The following is an 18,706-nucleotide window of genomic DNA, read 5'->3' on the forward strand; positions in this document are numbered from 1 at the left end:
CCTTCACCATTTTCCTATTTTGGATTAAATGTACCAATTTCTTCAACTCATTTGCCTATGGCATGATTCCCCAGTCCTTCACTCTCTGGCATTCTTCTCTTGATAAATTCTACTTTATTCATGTTCATCCTTAAACATGGCATTGAAAATTCAACACAATATTTTATTTTATTTTTATTTTTGTTGAGACCATGTCTCACTATGTTACCCAGGCTGGTCTCAAACTTCTGTCCTCAAGCGATCCTCTCACCTTAACCTTCCAAATAGCTGGGATTACAGGCACAGAAGTATGGCAGAAGCAATATAATATTTTAGACATGTGTTGACTAATGAGTCAGTTCTGCCCATCCATCCTGCCATCTATCCATTCATCCATCCATTCATGCACACACCCACCCAACAATACGTAAATAAGCTTTTGTGATATGAGGCACTGTTTAGCTACTACAGGGGATACAATGATGAAAATTGTAAATGAAAGTCAAATTGAGTGAGATAATGGTTGGAGGGAACCATGCTCACACACCAACACAACCAAAGATTTTATTAGTTTTTTTGGCAGCCGTAACTCATACAGTTAGCATCTACTGACCGTGTGGATACCTGGACTTCTAACATATTCTCACCAAATTTATGCTTACACAGATTGCCCGTGTTTGGTGGCTTGGCATTTGATTTCTGGAACCAAAGTTCAGCACTTATATCCATTTTACCATTTTAAGTTTCAGTCGACTGTTTAGTTCATTGAGATCTTTTGGGAATCTAGATCCTGTCCTCCAACGTCAAACCATTCCTTTTATTTCTGGGCTACCTACAATTAACACAAGTAGCTTAGCACAGAACCTTGGGCCTTTCAAGACAGCTTTGACTCCACTCCCCTCCATGACTATCAAGTTTTCATTTCTCTGACCATCAAAGCTCATGAACACTTTTGGTCAAAGGTGATACTGAAATCAGGATGCTGAGTGCCCAAAGAATGTTATAAATTTACTAGCACAAATACCAAACAAATAAGTGCATTAATTTTTTAAAAAATAGTAGAACTAAGTACCAAGCCTTATCCAACCCCATTTTTGTAGAGGGCTCAATGTGCTCATGTGGAAATTGGCAGCTTTAGAAGGTTAGGGAAGGAGGGTCTCCCTGCTCAACTTAGAGATACTAAATCAGGAGATTAAGTCTCCAACTTGTCTCTGGGGCTACAGGGAATGAATAACAGTGTCCTTTATAAGCATCTTGGATTTCTGCTTTTTAAATGAAATCCACTGGGCCCTATCAGTCTGTGGTTTGTCTGCTCTGCTTTTAGCAAACTCGAGATGGGGCTGTGCCATGATTGGTCTGAGCATTTTGCCCTTCAGAAGGGGGACTCACTGACCCCTGACCACAGCCTTGTCATACAGAGTGTGTCAGAGGCGGTCCAATTACCTAAGAGGACTGAGAAAAATCAAACAGAGCTCGGGCACAATGAAGGGAAAAAACACACAGCAGGCCCAGCTTTAGCTCCACTGCTTGAATTACCACTATGTCAATAGAAGGTGATAAATCAAGGGAGATATTTACTGATTAAAATTACAGACTCCTACGGGAAACTGTATAAACAGATTGAAGAACAAAGCCTGCAGGGACTGAGACCAGCCGAATCCATCCAGGCTTTGGCCAGTCGTTCCTGTTTCCAGCCAACTCTTGGACCCAGGGGTCACCGAGAGAGCAAGTTGCTCCACGAAACGCAGGCTTGCTGTACACAGATCCAAATATTTGTAGGGAAAATTTAAAGGCATGTTGGGAAGAGATTCAGGGCTCATATCCATTCACAAGGAATCCTCTTATTTCATTCTTCTCTTTATTATTATTATTATTTTTTTGCGTTTATGCTGAAGTTTGGTCTAGACTCACTAGAAAGACTCAGAAAACTGCTCTGTATACCCTGCCGGCCAGCAGAGGTGCTGAGGCTACAAATGTGGAAGGGAGGTAGATATAGGAGACATGAGTGGGCACGAAGCCACGCCCATCAGAGGTTCAAGACTTGCATGTAGAGCCAATCAGCTTTCTATGCCAATCCACCATGTTTACCCTCTCTGGGGTGCTCATGTTGGTGTTTCCAGGGGAAATGAATCTCTGTTCTGCCACCTCAGTCCCTCAGTGTGTATTACATGCTTACTGTCATTCTGCTTTTTTTTTTTTTTTTGAGACAGAGTCTTGCTCTATAGCCCAGGTTGGAGTGCAGGGGTGCTATCTCAGCTCACTGCAACCTCCACTTCCTGGGTTCCAGCGATTCTTGTGCCTCAGCCTCCTGAGTACCTGGGATTACAGGTGCGCACCACCACGTCCAGCTAATTTTTGTATTTCTAGATGACACAGGGTTTCACCATTTTGGTCAGTCTGGTCTCAAACTTATGGCCTCAAATGATCCACCTGCCTCAGCCTCCCAAAGCGCTGGGATTATAGGTGTGAGCCACCGTGCCTCACTCATTGTGCTTCTTTAAATGGCATTCTCCTTGAGTAAGAGAAATATCTTTTGGGAACGTCGTGGAGTAATTTGTGTAGGCAGGGCTTTAGAAGCAAGGCTGCGGCTAGTTTTGTTTGTTTTGTTTTGTTTTGAGACTGAGTCTTGCTCTGTCGCCAGGTTGGAGTACAGTGGCGTGATCTCGGCTCACTGCAACCTCCGAATCCCTGGTTCAAGGGATTCTCCTGCCTCAGCCTCCTGAGTAGCTGGGATTACAGGCACCTGCTACCATGCCCAGCTAATGTTTGTATTTTCAGTAGAGACAAGGTTTCTCCATGTTGGTCAGGATGGTCTCGATCTCCTGACCTACTGATCCACCTGCCTCGACCTCCCAAAGTACTGGGATTACAGGCATGAGCCACCGCGCCCAGCCAGCTGCAGCTAGTTTTTAGAGCCCCATGGATTTCTTCTTCCCAGCTCTGCCTGTGGGAGTAGGACCATCACCCCAAACCACTGTATCCCGATAAAAGGCAATATAGGTTTATGTCTGATGAAAGGGGGAAACCCGCAAGAGGCTGTTTAATGTCACCACTGGCTCCATTATTCATGAATAGTCTCGGGGTTAAATTTTGCCCTTGTAACCCAAGTTCTATCCCCTCTTCTTGTGCCCTTGACTATGAATATACAATCATCACTTAAAGAGAACTGAGCAAACGTGTTCTGGGACAAATGGGCTTTAATGAGTGGGAGGTGGGAAATGATCATCTATGCAATGTCAAGAAGTAACAGAAGTATGTTGGGGATATAGTTCCCATCAGGGCCCCTGTGTGTGGCTGGGCGTTCTGTGGACTATGTAAAGGCATCAGCTGAAGGCGCAACTGTGGGCTGAAAGCAGTTGATGTTCTACCTGCCAATCTGCCATGCATGCCCTGACGCAGGGTGGCATCCACCGAGAGGGACAGGTAACTTTTTCTTCACACCAAGGAGAAGTTGGTTATTCAAGCTGGCAGCTCTTTGAGTTTTGTCTACTGAGCGGGAGCACATTTTTCTAATTGTTCCTCCGGAGGAGGGCATCTTGTTTCATATGATACAAGGGTACAGAATAGGCTAGACAAGGCTCAGAATCTTCTGACCTTTTCCTCAGAGCTGGGAGGAAGTGTAAGTGAAGAAGATCCCAACTAGAGCATTCAGAAGTTCATCCTCTAAAACAGTATGGAGGGCCGGGCGTGGTGGCTCATGCCTATAATCCCAGCACTTTGGGAGGCCACAGTGGGCAGATCACCTGAGGTTTGGAGTTCGAGACCAGCCTGGCCAACATAGTGAAACCCTATCTCTACTAAAAATACAAAACTCAGCTGGGTATGGTGGCGCACGCCTGTAATCCCAGCTACTTGGGAGGCTGAGGCGTGAGAATCGCTTGAACCTGGGAGGGAGAGGTTGCAGTGAGCCGAGAGATCATGCCATTGCACTCTAGCCTGGGTGGCAGAGCAAGACTGTTGCAAAACAAAACAAAAAAACAGTATGGAGATTTCTCAGATAACTAAAAATAGAACTACCATCCGATCTAGCAATCCCACTACTGGGTATCTACCCAAAGGGAAATAAATCATTACATCAAAAAGACATGTGCATTCAAGTATTTATCATAGCAGTATACACAATAGCAAAGACCTGGAATCAACCTAAGTGTTATCCAATGGAGAACTGGATAAAGAAAATGTGTGTATATACCATGGAATAATATTCGGCCATCAGAAAAATGAAATCATGTCTTTTGCAGCAACATGAATAGAACTAGAGGCCATTATCCTGAAATAGCTAAAAAACAGAAAGTCCAATACTGCATGCTCTCACTTCTAAGTGAGAACTAAACAATGGGCACCCATGGACACACAGATTAGAATCACAGACACTGGAGACTGCGAAAGGCAGGAGGGTAGGAGGGGACTGAGGGGTGAAAAATTACCTCTTGGGGCTGGGCGTGGTGGCTCACGCCTGTAATCCCAGCACTTTGGAAGGCTAAGGTGGGTGGATCACCTGAGGTCAGGAGTTCAAGACCAGCCTGACCAATATGGCGAAACCTCATCTCTACTAAAAATACAAAAATTAGCAGGGCATGGTGGCGGGCACCTGTAGTCCCAGCTACTTGGGAGGCTGAGACAGCAGGATTACTTGAACCCAGGAAGTGGAGGTTGCGGTGAACCAAGATCGTGCCACTGCACTCCAGCCTGGGAGACGGAGTGAGACTCTGTCTAAAACAAACAAACAAAAATTACCTCTTGGGTACAATGTTCACTATCTGGGTGATGGGGACACTAAAAGCCAGACTTCATCACTGTGCGATATACGCATGTAAGAAGCCTGCATGTGTACCCTCTAAATATATAAACACACACACACACACACACACAGAAAAAAGAAAAAAGAGAGACGTTCACCCTTTGCCTTTTAAAAGGCAGCAGTGAATAATAAAATGTCTGGAGAACGATCCTGGCTGGCTCTGTGGCCCTTTCGTAACTGGTTTACTGTAAAGTGAGGTGGGTGTTTCTTTGTGTTTCCCCCCTGAAGGGATCCGTCCAGTGTTCCCTGTCTGAGTGAGTGAACTCCTTGTCCAGGGCTGTCACTGAACCCCTCTTTCCATCAGCCTCTCGAGATGGTTGCTGCTACTGCCCAGACGTCACACGCTGTCTTATGTTCCGGAAAACTCTGCGCTGTCCTTTATTATGATTATTTTTTCCTAAAGGAAGTTATGTTTATAGCTGCTGCGTCTGACTGCTCCGCCCTCTGCGAGCCTTCTCTGAATGGTTTCCAGGGTGCGTCCTTATCTGTGAGCTGAAGTGCGTTTTGGAGATGGGAAGAAATGACGATTTCGGGAGCGGGGAAGACTCCTGCGAACCGTGGGGGCGCTCTGATCTCGTTCTTATGCTCTGCTTGCTGAAAAAACCTCTTTGCCCTGGAATATCATGGCCTGGAGCCCTTTAAATTAAAAACAGTTGTGAAACTGGCAGCAATTTAGAACTTTTGTCAGCGCATGAATCTGTAAAGAGCAGGGCCTCAGGGATGCAGGCCATGTGTCTCTAAAGAGGCCTGGTCTGGCTTTGAGCGCCCCAAGCTTTTGGTCTACTGTGTCTTTTCTCTTCTAGAGGTATATGTGTTCTTTCGGGTTGTGACCAGACCCTCCCTTCCGACCTCACCATCTACCCTGTCCCACCTCCAGGGGTGCTAGGGCTTGCCATGTGGCTCAGTGGTATCACCAGTGTTTCCTCAGGTCAGTGATGGATGCGTCCAGGCAGGGGCCCACACCTCTACTTTCAGAGGGATCAAGAGACAGCAATGCAGCTACCTACAGACCTTTGCAGCCAATGTGAATCCAAGCCTGGAAGACCAACGAGGGTTTTATGGAAGACATTTTTGTCAGTTTTCAAGAGAAGGCAGTGGAAGTGGAAATGCCAGACAGACAATAAAATAGTGAGGTGAGGATGAGCCAGTAAAATTCCTTCTTTGTGTTTATGGCTTGGCTACTTCTAAGCCAGGAGGTACGCTGCCAGTGCCCAAGTGAGGATTTATTTCAATTGGGCTCAGCCAGAGGGAAGGGCAGGTCGTGAGCCTGTGGGGCAGGTGGAGAGTCAAAATCTTGACTCTTCCTAGGAAAAGCCTTCCTAGCGACACTCTCCCTAACATTCCGGCCACCCCAGTGTGGGGTTCTTGCTTGCAGGGTCCTTGAACATCCCCACCTGCCTGGCATCTTTAATTAAAAAGTGAAATCCATTTGTAAGGATGAGGAGGCCCAAGGATTTGATGTCAGTAAAACCCTATTTGGGAGAAAAAAAATTTCAAACGTAAACCTGAAAACATAATTGTTCCCTTAATGAAATTCACAGTGAATTTCAATTTTGACCTGAAATTCAACAGGTTATCCTGAGAAACATAAGTTGATTATCTCCTGTGTGTGGAAGTAGGAACCAGGCTGGCGATATTGGCAGGGTCAGTGCACAGCAGATACTGTGTGCAAAGTTAAGGAACTTGCACCATCTGTTTTTTTTTTTTTTTTTTGAGACAGGGTCTCAGTCACCCAGGCTGGAGTGTAGTGGTACGATCATAACTCACTGCAGCCTTGACTTCCTGTGCTCAAGCAATCCTCCTGCCTCAGCCTCCCTGGTAGCTGGGACTACATGTACCATCTTTTATAGGCAGTGAATGTTTTAAAGAAGGGAGGACCTGAGCAGAGCTGTGCTTTATAAGAGCCATATTAGAATGATGTTGAGGGCATAGGTGATGGCTAATATTTCTTGAACACCTACTATGTGCCGGGAAGTGGGTTGTCTTATTATATGCATTCTCTTTTTAAATCCCCATGTTACCCTATGAGGTAAGCATTATTCCTGTTCTCATTTAACCGAATGGCAACCTGAGGTTCAGGGAGGTTGAGACACTTGCCCAACGTTGCACAGTTTGCAAGTGGCAGAACAAAGGGCGGAACCCAAGTCTAACTGAATCAAGAGCCCACGCTCTTAACCACTGTAGGTCAGATTGAATATATACAGTGTTTGCTTTATCAAGGAGTAAGCAAATGTCCTCCAAAAGCCATTCCTTTTGTGTGGAATGGGCAAACCTCTGGATTTGAGGGCATGAGACTCAGAGGTTGGGCTTGTCAGTTTTAGCACATAAAAATGCAAGACTGACTCCCAGTTAAATTTGAAGAATTGCTCTAATGAATTTTTGTAATGTGTTAAAAATAGTTGAATGCAGGACAATTTGGGCATTTTGACAAAGTGAATAATGATAGAAGACAAAATTATTAAGGACAGGACATGACTTGTACACATGGGCCCCCTAGATCCCCAACCACAGGGGTCCCCAATCCCCAGGCCACGGACCAGTACTGGTCCATGGCCTGTCAGGAGCTGGACCACACAGCAGAAGGTAAGCAGTGCACAAGCGAGTGAAGCTTCGTCTGTATTTACAGCTGCTCCCTATCCCTCTCATTACTGCCTTAGCTCCGCCTCCTGTCAGATCAGCTGCGACATTAGATTCTCACAGGAGCACAAACCCTTTTGGGAACTGCATATGCAAGGGATCTAGGTTGCGCACTCCCTGTGAGAATCTAATGCCTTATGATCTGTTACTGTCTCCCATCACCCCCAGATGGGACCATCTAGTTGCAAGAAAACAAGCTCAGGGCTTCCACTGATTCTATACCATAGTAAGTTGTATAATTATTTCATTATATATTACAAAGTAATTATAATAGAAATAAAGTATACAATAAATGGAACAGGCTTGAATCATCCCAAAACCATACCCCCTCACCATCCGTGGAAAAACTGCCTTCCATGAAACTGGTCCCTGGTGCCAAAAAGGTGTGGGACCGCTGCCCTACCAGGTGTGTACCTTGGGTCTGTCACACCTTAGGCTGTGTGATCATGACTAGAACCCCCCTCACCCAGCCTCACTCTCTTCAACAGCAAAACACGGACAATAGCATTTGCCTGGTAGAGTTATTAGAGGGTGAACTGAGATGACATAAAATGCCCAGTAGTGTGCTAGGTATATAGTAGCTACTCAAGAAACACTTTGTGGATCTACCAGGCAATTCCCTAGTTTCCAGGAAAAGTTTTTTTTTTTTTTCTTTTTTAACTCAGAACACTCAACTCCTACTGAGTGTTTTATGCATCAGAGAACTTGGCCTTTTCTTCATGAAAACATCTTTTAATGGGGGTCGCTTTTCGATGTTTCGTGTATCCTGTATTTAAAAACACCAGCCATTTCTTTTAATGATAAAGTTGCTACACAAGTTAAAAAAAAATAGGGCAACAGAAACAATGCCCATTACATTATCTTCAGGCCTTTATTATGTAGGTATTAAATTTGACCTCAGAGGTCGTCACACTTGGAAAACGTTTCCATCTGTAGCACTCCATTCTCCATTCTGTCGGTTCAATTAAGCCTGAGAATTTAAATTATCTCTCTAACTCTAAAAATATGTACAGATACTACTGAAAGGGGAAACTATTTCAGGGCTTAGAAGAAATTCTGTGGGAGTGAATGTGCTCACAGCTTTCAGGCCAGAAAGGTTGACCCTTCCAGATCTTTGAAAGGTTGTGGAAAGACTGTAGAAATCAAATCAAATCAAGTCAAAATAGACAGCCTTTCTCTCAAGAAGAGGGTTTGGAAAAGAGGTGGAGGAATGGACAAGTTGTATGTCTCACACACACACACACACTCAATGGGAAACGTATTTGTCTAAAAACATTAAATTAACAACTTCTTAGAGTGACAGCATTTCTTCCTTTCTTTCTCTTCTTTCCAGTTCATTCTTATCAGAATTCTGTCAGCTCTCAAACTGACATTTTCCTGTTCTGATCTTTTCTCAGATAGTAAAGAGGGTTTTTTTTTTTTTTTTTTTTTTTTTTTTTTTTTTTTAAATTGGGCTGATGCAAACAGCAGATCAGCCTACAGAGAAACGTCAAGGACAGTTTGTAGTCCTAATCCCTGACCTCCCTGCCCTCTCCTAACTAGCTATTGACATTGAACTTAAAAACGCTGCAATGCTGAGATGAGATAATGTTTTAGAGGAAAGAGAAAAGGAGTGTGCTGAGACTCCTGCGGAGGATGGGGGCATTTCAGAAGTGAATGTGCTGCTGGCCTGTGAGTCAAACTTCAGGCTTTTCCAAGTTCAGTTTTGCTTAAAGTATCTGGTAAAGAAAACGGGTCTCATCCTCTAGACCAGAAATGGAGCAGGAGCGTCTCTTTGGATGACAGCGATTTGCTGTCTGTTCACGTGAAGTGGTGACATTTTCATGATGCTTGGTGTAGAGAAACTGTTGTGTAGTTTCTATATTGGATCAAGCACTCCTTTTCACTTCACCCACGTTGTATAACAGAGTTGCGCTTTGTAATGCACAGGTTTGGAATTTTATTTTATTTTTTTTTGAGACGGAGTCTCACTCTGTTGCCCAGGCTGGAGTGCAGTGGTGTGATCTCTGCTCACTGCAAGCTCCGCCTCCTGGGTTCATGCCATTCTCCTGCCTCAGCCTCCCAAGTAGCTGGGACTACAGGCACCCACCACCACGCCCGGGTAATTTTTTGTACTTTTAGTAGAGATGGGGTTTCACCATGTTAGCCAGGATGGTCTCAAGCTCCTGACCTTGTGATCCGCCCGCCTCGGCCTCCCAAAGTGCTCGGATTACAGGCGTGAACCACTGTGCCCGGCCCAGGTTTGGAATTTTTAACAGGGATATCTTTATTATTATTATTTTCTTTTTAAGAGACAGAGTCTGGCTCTGTCACCCAGGCTGGAGTGCAGTGGCACAATCATACCTCACTGCGGCCTCGAACTCCTAGGTTGCAGTAATTCTCCTGCCTTGGCCTCCCAAAGCACTGAGATTATAGGCATGAGTCACCAGACCTACCCCTTAAAAGGGATCCCTAAAGGGACTTTTGCAGCCATTTCAAAATAGAGAAGGAAAAAGAACCTTGCTAATACTTTCTCTAGATCCCTTCGTCCTCTCGAGGTGATGAGCTTCCGTCCACTTTCCTGTAAAGACACTCTCACCTGAAATGGTGAATTTGACTTGCTTCCTCTCTAGCGGGGGAACAGGGATAAAGAGAGAAACAGTTTTTTTTCAGAAAACCCTGGCTAAACTACTGTGAAGTCACCTGCGCTTATTTTCCTATCACTTGGTCCTGCATGTTGTAGAATAAAGCCCTGGGATCTCTGAAAATATTTCCGCCATTTTGCTACTGGTTGGAAACGTGGCTCTGTTGACTGGTGACCAACCCAGAAGAAAACCTGGGAGAGAAAATGTTAGATTCCCAGGCGTAGGATTTGTTTAGTTTCAGAATAAATCCTGAAATACCTAGGTTCTCTCTTTTTCCCCTATGGCTGTTTATTTACAGGGAAGTTAGAGTCTGGATATTTCTTTTTTTTTTTTTTTTGAGACGGAGTCTTGCTCTGTCGCCTAGGCTGGAGTGCAGTGGTACCGTCTTGGCTCACTACAACCTCCGCCTCCCGGGTTCAAGTGATTCTCCTGCCTCAGCCTCCCAAGTAGCTAGGACTACAGGCGCGAGCTACCACGCCTGGCTCATTTTTGTATTTTTAGTAAAGACAGGATTTCACCATATTGGCCAGGCTGGTCTCAATCTCTTGACTTTGTGATCCACCTGGTTCAGCCTCCCAAAGTGCTGGGATTACAGGCGTGAGCCACCGCACCTGGCTATGTCTGGCTATTTCTAAGAGGCAGTATGTTATCCTGCTTAACACAAAAGGGCAAAGACATTCTCCAATATCTCTACCTTCTAGAAGCTCCTGGGCCACATCCCGTGGATTCCAAACCCTTTCCAGGCATGCCAAAGGCCAGTGAGCAGCTAGCAGAATTCTAATCACACGATCATTGTTCACTGGGGTGGGCAGACACCACTGTCTCTGCTTTCTTTACGTTCATTGCTTGAGACACTTGAAATTAGGCCTGACATAGCAATAACAAATGTACTACAGGGAATGAGCCGGCACTGGGCCCTAGGGAATGATCTAGAAGACTTAATAGGTCTTTTCCGTCTTTAATTTCCATGGTTCTAAATACGCTGGCTGCTTATAAAGCGGAAGATTGATTTTCAGGCAGACTGGTTAGTTTTGGAAGCAGTAAGTGGAGAGGATTTGGCTTTTTGCAGCCATGTTCCTTGATGCCCACTTTAGGCCAGATGTGGTTTCTGAGGGCAACCCTGGCCTCTCCTTTCGCCTCTCTTTGGTAGGGAGCAAATGGGGAAGGAGTGGTCTTGGGCATTCCCTCTGACCTCACCAACCAGGTATGAGTGTCTCTGTGTACCGGGGACGACTCCTTGTCTGTATCGTGAAAGTGTAAGGACTGGGCAGGCATGGTGGCTCATGCCTGTAATCCTAGTGCTTTAGGAGGCTGAGGCAGGAGGATCACTTGAGCCCAGGAGTTCAACACCATCCTGGGCAACATAGGGAGACCCTCATCTCTAAAAAAAAAAAAAAACTAAAAACTAAAAGCCTAAAGAACACAATTGAGAAATGGAGGTGATGTTATGGGCTCACCAACATCTCACATCCACTCTTGAAATAAGCCAAGTGCTCAGAGTCAGTGGTGAGCCTCCCTAGGAAGAAGTCTTTTTGTTTCTTCATAAGATAGAATGAACATCTCGACCATTCCTTATCTGAGGCCAAGGGACTAAGACTCACCCTAAGAAACACACCTTTGGAAGCAGGAAGCTGCTGACACGTGCAATGGTGCAACTTTGTATTATACAGCTGGTGAATTCATTTTGGAAGTGGCTGTTTGGGGGAAGAATTTGCTGTTTTTCTTTTGGTAACTGTTCCCATTGGCTTCCCCCACCCCCATCCCCACTATGATGCAAGGAAACAATTACAGGCAATAAAAAAGACACAGCTAAGTTTAGAGAGAATGGGACAGGCTCTAGGAGTTTCCAAGTTTTCTTTGAGCTCACACATAGATTGCCTTTTTCTAGACATGGGAAATAAGAACAATTTCAGTTTTTCCAGCCATAAAACAGGGACCTTAATGATTGTTTGCATCACAGAAAATGTTGTAAGGACGAACTAGCTCACATTTTTACACTGGCCTGGAGACACACTCTATTACATAAGTGAAAAGGATCTTTCATGACAGCGTAGGTGCACGTAAGAAGGGGACCCAGGCATCTGTTCACTTTTCTGTCTCCATTTCCAGGGTGAGATACACAGCTGGAAAAGCTACTTGTTGTGGCTGATGAAATGCCAGCACTGATATCATGCTTTGAACTGTTTTATCCGGATTTAAGGAGCCAGTTTCCAATTAATCAGACTCCAAGGTCACTCACTGAACCAGTGTCTCAGGTAGAGGAGGATTATGTGTGGGTGAGAGCAGAGTGAGGACATGAGGGGCTACAGGGCGAAGGAAGAAAAGGGAGAAGGATAGAGACCAGAGTGAAGAGGGATCGGACTTTTAAAAAAATTTTTTGGTAAATTGCCTGAATTTGAAATAATCATTGGTCAGGAGAAACGTGTTGGCTTATTAAAACCCCTTTTAGTTTGCCACCCCTAAAATGGGGCCAAATCCAGGGCTGAAAAGGATCCTGCTTTCCTGGTAGCTGCGTGGTGGCTCTGCCCAGCCTGATGTCATATTCAGAGGCATGGGAGAGGCAGAGCCCCTCCTGCAGGAGCTGTTTCATCAGGATTCTGTGGGCTTTCTATGCAACCCCTCTTAAAAATCTGAAAATGAAACAAGACATATTTCTGAGGTTGTCAGCAGGTAGATCCACTGGTTTGTGGTAAGTAATCTCTCTGGGAGGAAGTCTTGGCTCTGATGTCTGTGTTGAACGTTCCGTGGCTCCCCCCGGCTACCCCAGCACAGGTCTGTTCGCTGGGCAAGGAGGCGGTGATGATATTGCTTCTAACAACCAGACTGAAGCGTAGCCTCAGGCTGTCTTGCAAAGCCCCTTCCAAACTGCCTCTAATTAATTTTTATCCTGCCATCCCAATGACTCCCGGGGGTACAGCAACCCAACAACAAAAAAACCCTCATCAAGTCATTTGGAGAAAGCTTTGACGTAACACTTGCAGATTTTAGATCTCCAAAAGAGAAACTGCTGCAGAAAAACAAAAACCCAAACCAAACCCCTCCCATTTATTCGCCTCCATCCTACTCGATTTTTCCCCCCAGCCTCTCGCCTTTTCTTTACAGTGGCAGTAAGTCAGATCTCTCTCTGGTCCCCTCTTCCCCACAGCTCTTTCAGAGACAACCCTGGAACTGTATTTTTTTTTTTCTGCTGGAAGAGAACCCTGAATTCCCTGTGGTCTGGGGTCAGGCACCTGCACTGGGCTGCCCTGGGAATCTCTTAAAAGAGGAGAAGGAGAGAAGCTGGCCTCTCTGGCTTGCAGCTGCAATGGGGCCAGACCCCCTCACGCTGTGCAAACACGCTTTAGTGGACATATGTTGGGAGCAGAGGGAAGTTTCCACAAAGAGGAAACTGACCCACTGAACACATCAAAGATGCAGCACCCTGGGCCTCCCCCGTTAGAAGTGCTGCTGGCAGCAGCTCAGTCGCCCTAGTTGGCTGCGTGATGGGGGTTCACGCAAATCTGTTCAGGTTGCTTTTCTTTTTATTCCAAGGTGCTCTGGGGACAGAGGGGTGCCTTCCTCCCTGGCACGAGCACACGAGCCTCACTTGCTACCTTCCCTCCAGTTCAGGAAGTCTCAGCCCCTGGGATCAGATGTCCAATGATCTCCTCCCCAAACACCCTATCCCACCGCTGTTTCAAAGCCCTCCCTGCCCCTCTGTGTCTGTTCAGGATGCTTCTCTTAGGACCTTGGAATGAATGAAAATTTAGGAAGAGTGACTGAAACGAGGCATTGAGAAGTGCTGAAACCCAAACCACCTGCCGCCCTGGCTTCCTGGGATTTCTGGACAAAAAAGGTTGAGTGACTTCTCCCCTCCCCGGGACACAACAGAGGAGAGCGATCCGGTGCCAGCGGCCCTGGTGTTAATTTCACGATCACCGGGTGCCAAAGAAAGTTCCTCAGGATCTGCTGGGCTCGACAGCTCCTGAGAAATGGAGCCATTGTTTCTGATGCGTCTGAGCTGCCTGGCTCCTTTAAAACAGCTAATCACAGCATCACAGGCCTAGAAAAAGACTTCTTTGATGGCTCCTCTGTGCTGAGTCCAAGTGAGTGAGGGCCGGTCCTGTTTTTGAAGAAGCCATGGAGCCCCACTCCAGTGACTAATCGCTCGTAATTGTCCTCGTTAATTTTAACCTCATGCGCTGGTGCTTTAAACAGATTTCCGTTTGTCCGTCCTCAGAGAAGGTAGAAAGCATTGCTCATCGTACAAACAAGGTCATTCATTTCCTTCCCTCTCCTTTTTCCTGTCTTCTTGGCGGATAGACTGGCCCAATGGGGAAGAGCCAACGGTGGGGAGTTGGATACATGTGGGTCTGAAGTCTGTAACTTCCTAACTATGCTACTAAGCCTCGGTTTCCCTGTCTGTGAAACTGGAGGAATAACAGCCACCTCACTGGGTTGTTTTGAGGATTACATGAAATAATGGAAGGCAAGTGCTTTGCATGGGTTCAGAGTGATGCCTCCTATAGGCTCACAAGCAAAAATGTGCCCTCTGCAGGAAAGTTGGATGCAGGTGGAATTCTTGCTTTTTGGGGTGCCCTGTTCTTCGATGCCAAGTGATACTGGTGGGTGAGACAGCAAAGAGCAGTGGAAAGAGAATTGTTACTGGGGGCCTGAAGATGTGGGTCCTATTCATAGCTCTGCTATAACCTAGTCTTGTGACCCTCACTCGGGAAGGCACCACTTCTCTGGGCCTCAGTTTTCTAGCCTGTAACCTCATCTCCACCCTGACTGCTTTGTAGGGGAGCTGGGGAGCAAGAGAGGAAAGGAGAGATGGGGGTGGCGAACTGCCAATGGAAAGTGGTAGTCAGATGTTAGGTGTGAAGGGTCCTGAAGGTCGATGCTTAACTAGCTCTGCTGCTGCCCCTGGCATTTTCCCTGGCGCCAAGGAGCACGTTGGCAGTTTGCTGGGATCGCCCTGAATTTCCAATATCCTGGGGGTAAGGACTGGAGTGAAGCAAGTTAAGGTATGTATTATCTTACTCACTTTGTAGGGTTCACAGTTCCTCAGACTCTCAGTTCTGGTTTGTTTTGAAAGGGGACAACTCCTAGCTGGGAGGAGCCTTCAGTCAAGCGGCAGTACTGCATAGTGGTGAAGCAGCTGGTTAAACCCACAGACTATGGGGCCAGACCCTGGTCATATTCTAACTCTGCCACTTTCCCTCCTACGTCCTTGGGAAGCCGCCTACATCTCTGTGTTTCAGCATCCTCAGCTGTACAGTGGGGATAATAAGAGTTCCCATCTGATAAGGATTATGTAAGTGTGCACCACATGCTTAAACCGTGCCCTGGCACACGGTACACACTCAAGACATAGTGAGAGTATAATTGTTATGAGTCAAATGTTTCTGGTCCATGCAGTGATGAAGCCCGATTCGTTTCTGAAAGACCTTGCTAGGACCCTCGAGTCCAGTGGCTTCTTAAGCTTCTGGGGGTCATGGCTTGTATGACAAATGTTATGAACTTTCTCTGCAGAAGAGTTAACATATACCCCCAAATTTCACATATATCCATCCATGAAATTGCTGGGGTTCATAGACCCTGGACTAGGAACTTCTTATTTTATGGCCTTCCTTTATTTTATTTTATTTATTTATTTTGAGACAGGGTCTCACTTTGCCACCCAGGCTGGAGTGCCATGGTGCGATCACGGCTCACTGCAGCCTTGACCTCCCAGGCTCAAGCAATCCTCCCACCACAGCCTCTAGAGTAGCTGGGACTATAGGCATGCACCATCACATCCAGCTAATTTTTGTATTTTCAGTACAGACGGGGTTTCACCATGTTGTCCAGGCTGGTCTCAAACTCCTGGGCTCGAGTGATCCTCCCACCTTGGCCTCCCAAAGTGCTGCGATTACAGACATGAGCCACTGCCTCCAACCTTCTTGCCTTCTTATTTGCTAGGTTGCCAGGATGGTCCCAGTACAGCTTTGGATATAGTAAGGATAAGCATCTGGTCAGAAAATTATATTACAGTCACATCAACTAGAGGTCCAAAAAAGAAAGGAAAAATGTATGATATAAATGAACCCAAGCTAGGCTTCATAAATCTTTTTCTTGAGTGGTATGCCTTGATGCACATCATTGCAATTTTTGTACACACCCAATGTACACTGCTCTGAGAGAACCCTGGAGAAACTTTCTCTTTGCTTCTATTTCCGTGTCAATTGTGAATAGCCAAGAATCACTTTGTTAAGAATTCCTAATTCTGGAGAAATGGAACGTCAAAGTCATGAACCTCTCAGTTAATAGTGGAAGTTCCCTTATTTTAAGTTTTATGAAGAACTGTCAAGTATGGTGTTTATAGGCTAGGGTTTGCAAAAACCTGAATCAAAAAACAAATAATGGCAACTATACCTTTCGATAGGATTCTACCTGGATGACTTCATGATAGTTTGGTAGGAATTAAGGTTTAGACCCACAAAAGTTTCATTTTCAGGTTAGACAGAAGCATATTTCAAGTCTCCCCAAATACCTACTTAACAAATACCACCTTTTGCATGTTCTTGATTTATTTCTCTACTTCTGTACCATTGGCTTTGCAAAATTAATTTGCCACATGGAAATAACTTAAATCACTTTCTCACCAAACCATGGATATGGTTTAGAAAAGGAAGAAGGGGAGGACCCTTTGTTTTTCCTATTAAGGGCTGACAACCCACAGGAAATACTGACTGAAGGCTACCCAAAAAAATCAAGTATCTACATTTTCTTTTCTCAGGGAAACAAATACGTGTTTTGAAAATGAAGTACAGACAAGACACAGAAATACTACAAAATACGGCTGTGTCTTTACTAGTTTTTTTGTTTTTGAGATGGAGTCTTGCTCTGTTACCCAGGCTGGACTACAGTGGCGTGATCTGGGCTCACCACAACCTCCACCTCCTGGGTTCAAGTGATTTTTCTGCCTTAGCCTCCCGAGCAGCTGGGACCACAGGCATGCGCCACCACGCCCAGCTAGTTTTTGTATTTTTATTAGAGACGGGGTTTCACCATATTGGCCAGGCTGGTCCTGAACTCCTGACCTCGTGATCCACCCTCCTTGGCCTTTCAAAGTGCTGGGATTACGGGTGTGAACCACCGTGCCTGGCCTGTGTCTTTGCTATTACATCCAATTAAAGTGATTAGAAAGAGCAAAAAAAGGACAGGTAAAGGTCAGTGAAGGGGAATCAGGAACGGCAGGAAGTGCTAGAGAGAGCAAGGGGCCTGACTGAACAGTGAGAGAAGTGGTGGTTGCAGAAGAAATAGATTTGGGGCAGGCAGTTACGCTAATACTGCAGAGAGGGAAGAGAATGCAGCAACCACTAGTTACCGTCTTCGTACATGTATAACTTTATATCTCCCTCACTGCCTGACCCACATGCCGCGTACATATTAGGTACTCAATAAGTTAATGAAACAGAAACAAAGAGGATGTGTAAAACACCAGAAGCTTTCAAATTAATTTTGACTTAGAAGTATGCTTTATCTAGGCTGTGATCTTACCATTATTATCAAGTGCCATCTTGAAATTTTTTTTTCGGGGGTGGGGGAGGTGTGAGGTGGGGTGGTGCAGTTTAAATGCTCTTCACAGATCTTCAACTGCTTTAATTAATCCCAGGCTTCAGAAGCTCTGCCCCAAATGGGATATCTAGAGCTTCCTACTTGGGGTGGTGGGGAGGTCAGATTATCCTCAAGATTACAATAGGAGTATGCAGAAATCATATCACGGTGAACTTGGGGGCTCCCTGGGGACTCGGGCCAGCAATTTCCCATACTGATGGCTACAGACTTCGATAGAGCCTGGTGACGTCATATCTGTAGATCATAGACAACTACTTACATTTCTTCTCTGAAAAATAATTTCTGAGCTGGGGCTTGAAAACATAGAGTTGAGAAACAAAGGACAAGAGAAACACTAATTTTGTGGTTAACACTCAACAGTAGTGTCCATCCTGGCCAGGAAAAAAAAAAAAAGTGTTCTCCTGGTTTTAGAGAATCTGACTTTAGCAGAACATCTGAGCTGGAATCCCATGTAGCTATGGAATGAAAATGTGCCATATTTGAATGACCGGTCTGACCACTCCTTATAATGACATCTAGCCCAAATAATGGACCCATAAGTGTAGGTGGCACTTAAAAAATACCATTCACCAGAATGAGGTTTAGAGGGGACTCTACCTCACTATTTCAGCCATGCTTGAAATAACTGCAAATGGTCCCATACCACATGAAAGGCACTAAGCGGCATTCCTTGGATGAGCAGGGAGCCCAGGACTCTGGTAGTTCTGGAGGGCCATGGAGCTGGGGCACTGGTATTAACATGGTGACCCCTAGTGTTTCATGCTGGTAGCACGACTTGGAACGCCACCAGCAACCCTGGCCTAAGTAGGGCCTCTTTACCATCTTCTGACCGAAGGAGTTATTACCCACCATAATTGTTTATATCTTTAAAACCATCATGTTAAACAACCCCCCTTTCAATTTTAATGCATTTTTCTGCACAATATCCACTTCTAACCCCTGCCGAATAGAATTGAGTCTTGACATTGTTGTTTTCTTATAATGTGTGGCCTCCTGTCTAAGCATTTCAAAGATCAAGACATATCAATTCATTACTGCGGTTACAATGTCATAAACAATGGAT

The sequence above is a fragment of the Rhinopithecus bieti genome, unplaced genomic scaffold (assembly GCF_001698545.2).
Source record: "Rhinopithecus bieti isolate Rb0 unplaced genomic scaffold, ASM169854v2 scaffold_32081, whole genome shotgun sequence".
Lineage (NCBI taxonomy): Eukaryota > Metazoa > Chordata > Mammalia > Primates > Cercopithecidae > Rhinopithecus > Rhinopithecus bieti.